A 10,955-nucleotide genomic window follows, 5' to 3' on the forward strand; every position below is an offset into this window, starting at 1 on the left:
CCTAAAACGGTTCGGGCATGAAACCACATACGAGTGCAGCTGTTGTGGGAGTGGCATCTCCGAAACCGCTGAACACGTTGTCTTCTACTGTCTAAAACGGTTCGGGCATGAAACCACATACGAGTGCAGCTGTTGTGGGAGTGGCATCTCCGAAGCCGCTGAACACGTTGTGTTCTACTGCCCGAGATACGACGCTGAAAGAAGATCCCTAAACACCATGCTAGGTGAGGGAGCCACACCTACCAACCTGGTGAGAAAGATGCTAGAAGACGCGAAAATTTGGACGGCGGTAATCGACTTTGCAGCAAAGGTCATGAGAGAGAAACGCAGGCAAGAACGTATTAGGCCAGGACAATAGTAGGTGCACGGCTCTTCGACGCAATACAAACTAGTAGTCCCGAAGAAGTCAGCACCCTGCTTTTCTTACATACCGAATCAAATTTTGTTCCTTTATGTTATGTTTTATCTGTTAGTTAAGCGTTAAAACAAATTAAATAACATGAGCAAGAGCCAGGCCAGCGTGTGAACATTGACCAAGCACTTTGATGCAAGCGCTCCAACAATATGTATGTATGTACTGACCCTCTCCCTCTCTTTTGTAGCTGTCGCATAAGTCGCAGCATAAGAATATATACATATGAAAACATAGGTTAAGCAAAAGAATATTGTTGTGAATAAAAATCAATCTGAAAAATATAACGAATGGACACAAAAGTGTCCGTCTTGACAATTAATTTAAATACAAAAGGAACCCGGTCATTACTTCCTCAGAGAGGTTTAATGGGTTGGTTTTACACCAATTCTGAAGATCATTAAGATCGAGTTGAAGCAGACAAGAAGTCCTTTTGTGTTTTGTTAGAATAGTGCGCCGAAATATTTCACACAGCTTCAAATTATGGGGTATTCTACAACATATCCAAAATTCATCCAAATCGGTAGTTCACATACCTGAAGTTCCCCTTGTTAGACGTGTTATGTGCGCATTAAGTTTGTTCACGCCACCGGGTGAACAGCAGTGAGCGGCGAAGAGCAGTGAGCGGTGAGGAGTGAGGAGGGTTTTTTGATCCTCGGCATCTACGGTCACACCAGGAGGAGTGACTTGGTTTTTTCCAATGGGCACCGCCATCATTCTGAATCGAGCTTTTCACCCGAACACCCGTTCTTTTGCCTTTACGAATTGTCAATTATTTTCAACCCGAACCATTTCGTGTGTGTCGGGCTCTCTGTGAATATTTAATAAAGCATAAGTTTATTTAACCGAAGTTTTCGCGCGTTTTTAATTCACCACCCGCTCACCATACCCAGAAGAAATTGGCACCCGCCAACTACTAGTATTTATTTGGATCCTTCCGCCCCTCCACGAACATTGGTCCTTCGAGCCGGATATCCTTCCGCTCCTCCAGCTTGCATCGGCGGAATTCCTGATAAGTACAAAATTTCATTATTTATTTCATTTCCATACTACTAAAAGTGTGAGGTTTTCCCGCTTCTCCATAGCGACCTACACACTTTTACATATTGTATGTACATACCTGACCTGTTCCAAGGTTACATGGTAGTTCCTAATCCTTAGCGTGATTGTCCAACGTTCTCGTTTTACATTCCACGAGTATCCATTTTTTATTTATGTTTTTTCCTCGCACTTGTCCAAATCCACCTCTTTTTTTTTTACATATGCATTCACATGTACATGTATGTAATTTCCACAGCTGTTTGCCAAATCCGCGTAAAAGTTTAAAAAACAAAAAAAAAAAAATTATTAAAGTGTTATAAAAAATAGGGAAAAATAATAATCAAAGTGTTCACCGCGTTTTCTTATGTGTTGGAATAATTACTTTTAATGCCAAACTTATTTCCGCACGCGCGTATCTACGTACATACATACATCGTCACCTGTTGATGTACGCGGATATGTACATATCCATATACATATAATCCCTTCGCACATTTACCACGACACAAAAGGCAAAAAAAATATTCTTTTTAAAATAGCACTTAACGTATGCATCGCGATTTCTTGCGCGTTCGAATTAGGTGAGAAATTAATTTCCTCACGCGCGTCTTTGGATACCGGTGCACTTGCTTACATACGTACATACATATGTATATGCTTACTTAGTCATACATTGCACATACATATGTACATATCCACAACACATAATACATTTCGGTGTCGCGCATTGATTTAACACAACCCCACATCCAATTAAATTACAATTACTTACGTTTTTTTTTGTTGTTGTGAACAACGCGTGTGCATACATATCTATATACTCACCTGTGTACTTATGCATGTACGTACATACATAGATCAAAGCATCTGTCCATATGCATTGATCGGTTGTTTTGTTTGCGCACAACACTCGCGGTGTGTAAAAGCGTTCTTTTGTTCTTGGTTTTTCCGCACAACCACAAAAAATTATTAACATAATTAAACAACAAAATCAAAAACCAAATATATAAACAGCGGCCGACAGCTGTTTTCGGAGTAGTGGTGACACGTGAGTCGAGTCGTGATATCGATAGGCGGCTCAAGCGCGCCAAATTCAAATCACATTATTTCCGATTCTCCTTTTTCGCCTAATTATATATCCGCCCATATTTATAAAATAATACATACATATTTTTTCCAGCACTATCGGGTCCATATTTATATATCCGCCCATATTTATAAATGAATACATATATATTTTTCCAGAACTATCGGGCCCATATTTATATATCCGTCCATATTTATAAATTATATATATAATTTTTTTCGGCCAGTATTTTGCGCTCATGTATATATCCGCCCATATTTATAAATAAACACATATAAATTTTTTCCAGCACTATCGGGCCCATATTTATATATCCGTTCATATTTAAAAACTATATATATATTTTTTCCGGCCAGCCTTTTGCGCTCATATATATATCCGCCCATATTTCTAAATAAATACATATATATATTGTTCACGCCACCGGGTGAACAGCAGTGAGCGGCGAAGAGCAGTGAGCGGTGAGGAGTGAGGAGGGTTTTTTGATCCTCGGCGTCTACGGTCACACCAGGAGGCGTGACTTGATTTTTTCCAATGGGCACCGCCATCACTAAGAATCGAGCCTTTCACCCGAACACCCGTTCTCTTGCATTTTTTTACGATTTGTTAATCACTTTCAACCCGAACCATTTCCGTGTGTGCCGGTTTACCTGTGAATATTATATAAATAATAAAACCTACATTTAGTTAACCGAAGTTTCTCGTGCGTTTTAATTCACCACTCGCTCACCACAAACTGAAGAAATTGGCACCCGCCAACTCCTTGTATTTCATTTGGATCCTTCCGCCCCCCACGAACATTGGTCCTTCGAGCCGGATATCCTTCCGCTCCTCCAGCTTGCATCGGCGGAATTCCTGATAAGTACAAAATTTCATTATTCATTTCATTTACATACTACTAAAAGTGTGAGGTTTTCCCGCTTCTCCATAGCGACCTACACACTTTTACATATTGTATGTACATACCTGACCTGTTCCAAGGTTTCATGGTAGTTCCTAATCCTTAGCGTGATTGTCCAACGTTCTCATTTTACATTCCACGATTATCCATTTTCATTTATGTTTTTTTTTCCTCGCACTTGTCCAAATCCACCTTTTTTACATATGCATTCACATGTACATGTAATTTCCACAGCTGTTTGCCAAATCCGCGTAAAAGTTTAAAAAAAAAAAAAAAAAAAAAATTATTAAAGTGTTATAAAAAATAGGGAAAAATAAAAATCAAAGTGTTCACCGCGTTTTCTTATGTGTTGGAATAATAATCTTTAATGCCAAACTTATTTCCACACGCGCGTATCTACGTACATACATACATCGTCACCTGTTGATGTACGCGCATATGTACATACATATCCATATACATACAATCCCTTCGCACATTTACCACGACACAAAAGGCAAAAAAAATATTCTTTTTTTTTTAAATAGCACTTCACGTATGCACCGCGATTTCTTGCGCGTTCGAATTAGGTGCGAAATTAATTTCCTCACGCGCGTCTTTGGATACCGGTGCACTTGCTTACATACGTACATACATACATATGTATATGCTTACATAGTCATACATTGCACATACATATGTACATATCCACAACGCATAATACATTTCGGTGTCGCGCATTGATTTAACACAACCCCACATCCAATTAAATTACAATTACTTACGTTTTTTTTGTTGTTGTGAACAACGCGTGTGCATACATATCTATACTCACCTGTGTACTTATGCATGTACGTACACACATAGATCAAAGCATCTGTCCATATGCATTGATCGGTTGTTTTATTTGCGCACAACACTCGCTTGTTTTTCCGCACAACACTTGTTCTTGGTTTTTCCGCACAACCACAAAAAAAAAAATTATTCACATACATAATTAAACAACAAAATCAAAAACCAAATATATAAACAGCGGCCGACAGCTGTTTTCGGAGTAGTGGTGACACGTGAGTCGAGTCGTGATATCGATAGGCGGCTCAAGCGCGCCAAATTTAAATCACATTATTTCCGATTCTCTTTTTTCGCCTAATTATATATCCGCCCATATTTATAAAACAATACATATATATTTTTCCAGCATTATCGTGCCCACATTTATATATCCGTCCATATTTATAAATCATTTATATAATTTTTCCGGCCAACTTTTTGCGCTCACATATATATATCCGTCCATATTTATAAATTATATATATAATTTTTTTCGGCCAGTATTTTGCGCTCATATATATATCCGCCCATATTTATAAATAAATACATATATATTTTTTCCAGCACTATCGGGCCCATATTTATATATCCGTCCATATTTATAAATTATATATATAATTTTTTCGGCCAGTATTTTGCGCTCATATATATATCCGCCCATATTTATAAATAAACACATATAAATTTTTTCCAGCACTATCGGGCCCATATTTATATATCCGTTCATATTTAAAAACTATATATATATTTTTTCCGGCCAGTATTTTGCGCTCAATATATATCCGCCCATATTTATAAATAAACACATATAAATTTTTTCCAGCACTATCGGGCCCATATTTATATATCCGTTCAGCTTTAAAAACTATATATATATTTTTTCCGGCCAGCCTTTTGCGCTCATATATATATCCGCCCATATTTCTAAATAAATACATATATATATATTTTTTCCAGCACTATCGGGCCCATATTTATATCTCCGTCCATATTTATAAATTATATATACAATTTTTTCCGGCCATTATTCTGCGCACACATATATATCCAGATCCAGATTTATATAAAAACGTATTTTCCTTTTATCCTATACATCTTTGTTTATATATTTCATCCGTGTTTTGTTTTATACGTACTCCCATCGGTAATTTTCAATCCGCATTCGTGCGTTCGTATATTATTCCGCATCTATCCCCATTAAAGAGGCTTCGTTTCCGAGCCACACGCGAGAAAATTCTCCCGCAATCCTGCGGTGCACAGTGAGGAAGTTCTTGCGTCCCCATACAGTCCACTTCTCACTTCCAAAACAAAAAAAAGGGACGCGCACAAACGCGGTGTTCGTCGGTAAGCTCGTCCCCTGAGTATGTCCACGGAGCCGTCCAAGACTGCGCCGAAGTCCAACAGTCTTTCGTCTCCCTCTGCAACTCCGGAGAAGGTTCGGCCTCCGACAACTCCGGTGACCGTGAAGCGTACGGATATTTCGCGCAAGTTCTCGTCAGTTCGCAGCCGCAGCGAATCCCCAAGGTCCCGTCCGTCTTCGTCCAGCTTACCTGAGGGTCGCAGATTCTCGGTTAAAGACTCGAGGGAACACCAAGGTCGTTCCAAGCTTTCAACTCAGACCCAGATTCCGCACGTTGTTGTGACGCACTGTTCTGACGCTCCCGTCACCCGATCCGTATCACAACAGCGTAGAGAACACTCCAGAATGTCCCTTTCCGATTTCGTTATAGCGTGCGACGCATTGACTCTGTTTGAAGCTCGCGAGAGTGAAGCTCTAACTTCTGAAGTGCCCTTGTTTTCCATTAAAATGCACTTAGAGCAGCTCAAATCCCTTTGGTCAACTGTCGAGATGGAATACTCCCGTTGTCACAAGGCCTTGACAATCCAAGCCGACGAGGAAAGCTTGGCAAACATAAGCCACATCAAGGCGAAGCACGAATCCGCTTACGCGGCATATGTGCGATGCGGGACGTTGTTCGGAGAACGCATCGAACAGCTCTCGGTACAGATGACGACTCTTAGGCGTCAGCCAACCGCTCCGTCGGGGCCACCGGGGCATAGAGTTCCTCCGTGTGAGGTAGAGACATTTGATGGCGACAGCCTAGCATGGCCCACATTCCGCGATTTGTTCGCCGCCATTTATATCGCCAATCCGTATTTGTCACAAGTGGAGAAGCTCTATCACTTGAACGCCAAGACGCGAGGGGAAGCGAGAACCATCGTGGCTAAGTCCCCCCTGACGAATGAGGGTTTCCAGGCCGCGTGGGAGAACCTCACCGCACGGTACGAAAACAGCCGTCTGCTGGTCATGACTCAAGCCAGACAACTCCTTCAGATTCCCGCGGTGGCACAAGAGTCGGGCAAATCCTTGCGAGAGCTGCAGACCGCGTTTCAAGGGTGTCTTACCGCACTTGAGCGTTCGGGTGTTAGTACTGAGAATTGGGATGTCCTACTTATCGCCATCTGCACTAGTAAATTGCCGAAGGCCACAATCCTCCTGTGGGAGCAATCAGTGCCCAATAAGACTGTCGTCTCAACGTGGTCCGATTTGAACCAATTTCTTACCGATCGGTATCGGGTCCTGGATGCCACCGACGAACATAAGTCGGCCCCAAGTGTCCAAGCCATCCCCATTGGCCCCCGCAAATCCTCTGCAACGATGAAAGTCCAAGCGTTTCCAGCGAAAGCTCAGCTCAAATCGGCGTCTTGCAAGCTGTGCCATCGGGAAAATCACCCAATACGGCTCTGCCCTAGTTTCCTTGATATGCCTGTTCAGAGGCGGCTGGAAACCATTAGACAGCAGGGACTTTGTCTGAACTGTTTTGCCCGCGGTCATCAAGTGAAGGGCTGCTCCAGTGCGCATAATTGCCATACCTGCAAGGAACGTCATCATACGCTGTTGCATCCTAGTGATGTGTCCGTGCCCTCGCCATCCGCTGCGCAAGTCCCACCATCCAGCGTCACAGAGCGCCCGTCCGCGAGCGACCAGCTCACAAATGCTCAAAGTTATTTTGCATCTACCCCAGGCAGAGGCCTTTTAGGCACTGCGATTGTCACTCTGCACCATCGTGGTGTGGATCATCATATTCGGGCGTTGATCGACTCGGGAGCCGATTCAACTTTTCTCTCCGAACGCGTCTTCAGCATGGTCCAGCCCCCCTTCTACCCAGTAGACGCCGCGGTTACTGGCATGGGCCAGAGTGATGGAGGCTGCGCCGACAAGGTGTGTCTGCTAATGCTGTCTCCCCCGTGTGACAGATTGAACAAGATTGAGGTCTCCGCCCTGGTCGTATCCAAATTGTCAGGGGCCATTCCAACAGCTCCATTCCTTAATACGGTTCCGACGCAGTGCCTCGATCGCCCCCTGGCTGACCCGTACTACAACAAGCCCGCGCCTATTGACATGATCATCGGTGTAGACCTGTTTCCCCACATCCTCGGAGAACGGATCAAAAAGGATATTGGTGATTTTGTCGGGCTAGAAACCATCTTTGGATGGGTTCTGTGTGGGGCTATCACTCCTGACCCCCCGGTGTCTAGATCCGTTTTCGCGGCACAGACGCGAGTTAGTCCCGAAGCAAAGCTTGATGTACTCCTCACCAAGTTTTGGGAGGTGGAAGACCTTCCCGCAAAGCCGGAAAAGGAGGATGACGCATTCTGCGAGCGGAACTTCCAGGAGACCACCCAAAGGGGAAAGGACGGCCGATATGTTGTGTCCCTACCGTTCAAAGGTCCGAATAGCGTTGACTTGGGCCACTCAAGACCGATCGCGCTGGCTCAATTCCTGCGGAATGAGGCACGCCTTCTCAAGGATCCGGTTCTAAAAACGCAGTACGATGCCATTATTCAAGAATATGAGGAATTGGGTCATATGATTCGGGTGACGCCGCCTCAAGATGGGAAAAACTTCTATCTCCCCCATCATGCGGTGTTTAAGCCCGATAGCACCACCACTAAGGTACGCGTGGTATTTAACGCGTCGAGCCCCTCCACACAAGGCGTCAGCCTCAACGATGTCTTGCACACCGGTCCTACTCTTCAGGCCGACCTCACGCTTCAGGTACTGAAATGGCGGTTCTTTCAATTCGTTTTCAATGCCGACATAACGCAGATGTATCGACAAATCCGAGTCGATCCCAGGCATACCCCCTTTCAGCGGATCCTCTACCGAGACCGCTGCGGCAATATTCAGGATTACGAGTTACAAACTGTCACGTTTGGGGTTAACTGCGCGCCATTCTTGGCGATCCGAGTCCTTTTACAACTGGCACAAGACGTGCAAACGATGTATCCTCAGGCGAGCGAAATCCTTCGGAACTACATGTATGTTGATGATGTCCTTGCCGGCGCTCACACTGAAGCCGACGCTCGTCTCGCCATACGAGAGCTTCAAGCGGTCCTCCAATCTGCGGGATTCCCGCTTCGGAAGTGGACTTCCAATAAGAAGGAAGTACTTCAAGCCATTCCGAGAGAGCACCTGCTGCGAGAGGACTTTCTCGAGCTGGAAGACGCGAGCACCGCAAAAACCTTGGGTATTCGATGGCAAGCTGCTGAGGACGTCTTCTTCTTCACCACAGCGGACCCCCCCCTTGAAGGAGTCGATCTCCAAGAGGCAGGTTCTGTCTCATATCGCTAAGCTCTTCGACCCCGCTGGGTGGCTAGCCCCATTTGTCATCCGAGCGAAGATATTCATGCAGCAAATCTGGCTTACCGAACTGGGCTGGGATGATGCTCTGCCGCCTCTCCTGCTGCAGCAATGGCATGAATTCCTGCAGGATTACCCAGGCCTCAGTCGACTCCGCATTCCCCGTTGGCTAAACACCAGCGATAAGCTCTCGTGGGAGCTTCATGGCTTCTGTGACGCGTCACAGAAAGCGTATGGAGCGGCCCTATATGTGCGGGTTCGGTACGGCAATCAAGTAGACGTCCATTTATTAACGGCTAAGACCCGTGTAGCTCCAGTCAAAACAGTCTCGCTGCCTCGGCTAGAGTTGTGCGGAGCGGTTCTGCTAGCCGATCTCTGGGCGTCGATCGTTCCTGAACTTCCAATCCGACCTGCAACCTCCCAGTTTTGGACCGACTCTACCATCGTGTTGGCTTGGCTCAATAAACCTCCGTGCAGTTGGTCCACCTTCGTGGCCAATCGCGTATCCAGGATCTCCGAAAGCACTAGTGGCCAAAGCTGGTCACATGTGCGCTCCGAGGACAACCCCGCGGATCTGGCGAGCCGTGGAGTCTCCGCGGCCGAGCTATCGGCCAGCAGCCTCTGGTGGCATGGGCCGGACTGGCTCCAGAGAGCCCCCGAGTATTGGCCAACTCCCCATAACGAACTCCCAGACACCCAGCTGGAGCAACGGGTCCAGTGCCACACCACCGCGACCACGCTACTCGAGGACGTCAGCGAACGGTTCTCGAATTATGGTAGGGCTCTACGAGTCATCGCGTACATCCTACGCTTCGCCACCAAGAGGATTTCGACGCCTTCCACGGTTCGCCTCACCAATGACGAACTTCTTTCCGCCGAGCGCGCCTTGATTCGGACCTCTCAGCGGCGGGAATACCTCGCGGAGATACGGGCCCTGGGCGAAGGGCGACCCCTGCCATCATCCAGCACTCTACTCAATCTGAACCCATTTCTCGACCAGCATGGGTTACTCCGCTCCTGCGGACGACTCCGGGCCGCTGAGTCCCTCCGATATGATGAACGTCACCCTATTCTCCTCCCATATAGTACTCATTTCACTCGCCTGCTTGTCGCATTCGCCCACCGCATCACGTTGCATGGCGGCAATCAACTGATGGTGCGGTATTTGCGCACCAAATTCTGGATCCCACGGATAAAGAACATGGTAAAGTCCCACATCAAGGGGTGCAAGGTCTGCATCGTTCATCGTCGACGACTACAGACCCAGATGATGGGTGATCTCCCTCGAGAACGCATCACGTATTCCAGGCCCTTCACCCACACGGGCATTGATTTCGCAGGGCCGTTCGAGATCAAAAATTACACCGGGCGTGCGTGTCTCATAACTAAGGGTTATGTCTGCGTCTTTGTGTGTTTCAGCACGAAGGCAATCCATCTCGAGGCTACCTCCGACCTCACCACTGAAAGATTTCTGGCAGCCTTCTCTCGGTTTGTCGCACGGAGACAATGTCCACAGCGCATTTACTCCGACAACGGCAAAACCTTCGTAGGGGCCTCAAAGGCGCTCGAAAAAGATTTCCTGAACGCCACCAAGCTTGAAATAATGAAGGCATTCCCCCAGCACATCCTATCCTGGCAGTTCATTCCGCCAAGCGCGCCCCACATGGGAGGACTGTGGGAAGCAGGGGTCAAAAGTTTTAAGACCCTGTTTTACAAGTCCTCGTCCACTGTCAAATACACCTTCGAGGAACTTTCCACTCTCCTGTGTAGGATCGAAGCGTGCCTAAACTCCAGGCCAATCTCTCCCATGAGTGAGGACCCAGAGGATCTACTGGCCCTAAGCCCGGGACATTTCCTGATTGGAGGACCACTCTTAGCCATTGCGGAACCGGAAATTCTGGTCGAGCCTATGTCGCTGATCAACCGATGGCAGCGACTAAAGGCAATCCAGCAGGCTTTCTGCCGCCGCTGGAAGAGTGAGTACCTCAAGGAGCTTCACAAACGGAACAAGTGGAAATCACCGACTCGCAGCATCCAGACCGGCGACCTCGTGATCGTG

At 46.2% G+C, this 10,955-nt stretch overlaps 1 long non-coding RNA gene across 1 annotated transcript; it reads right to left on the bottom strand.

Moving 5' to 3' along the window:
* Positions 1 to 1,202: 1,202 nt before the first annotated feature.
* On the bottom strand, positions 1,203 to 1,629 carry LOC137586143 (uncharacterized). The gene is made up of 3 exons (XR_011033704.1): positions 1,533 to 1,629; positions 1,297 to 1,421; positions 1,203 to 1,223 (listed from the first exon to the last, which is right to left on the bottom strand). It is a non-coding gene; the product is annotated as an uncharacterized lncRNA (long non-coding RNA).
* Positions 1,630 to 10,955: the final 9,326 nt, after the last annotated feature.

The sequence above is a fragment of the Drosophila tropicalis genome, unplaced genomic scaffold (genome assembly GCF_018151085.1).
Source record: "Drosophila tropicalis isolate 14030-0801.00 unplaced genomic scaffold, ASM1815108v1 contig_905, whole genome shotgun sequence".
NCBI classification, from domain to species: Eukaryota; Metazoa; Arthropoda; class Insecta; order Diptera; family Drosophilidae; genus Drosophila; species Drosophila tropicalis.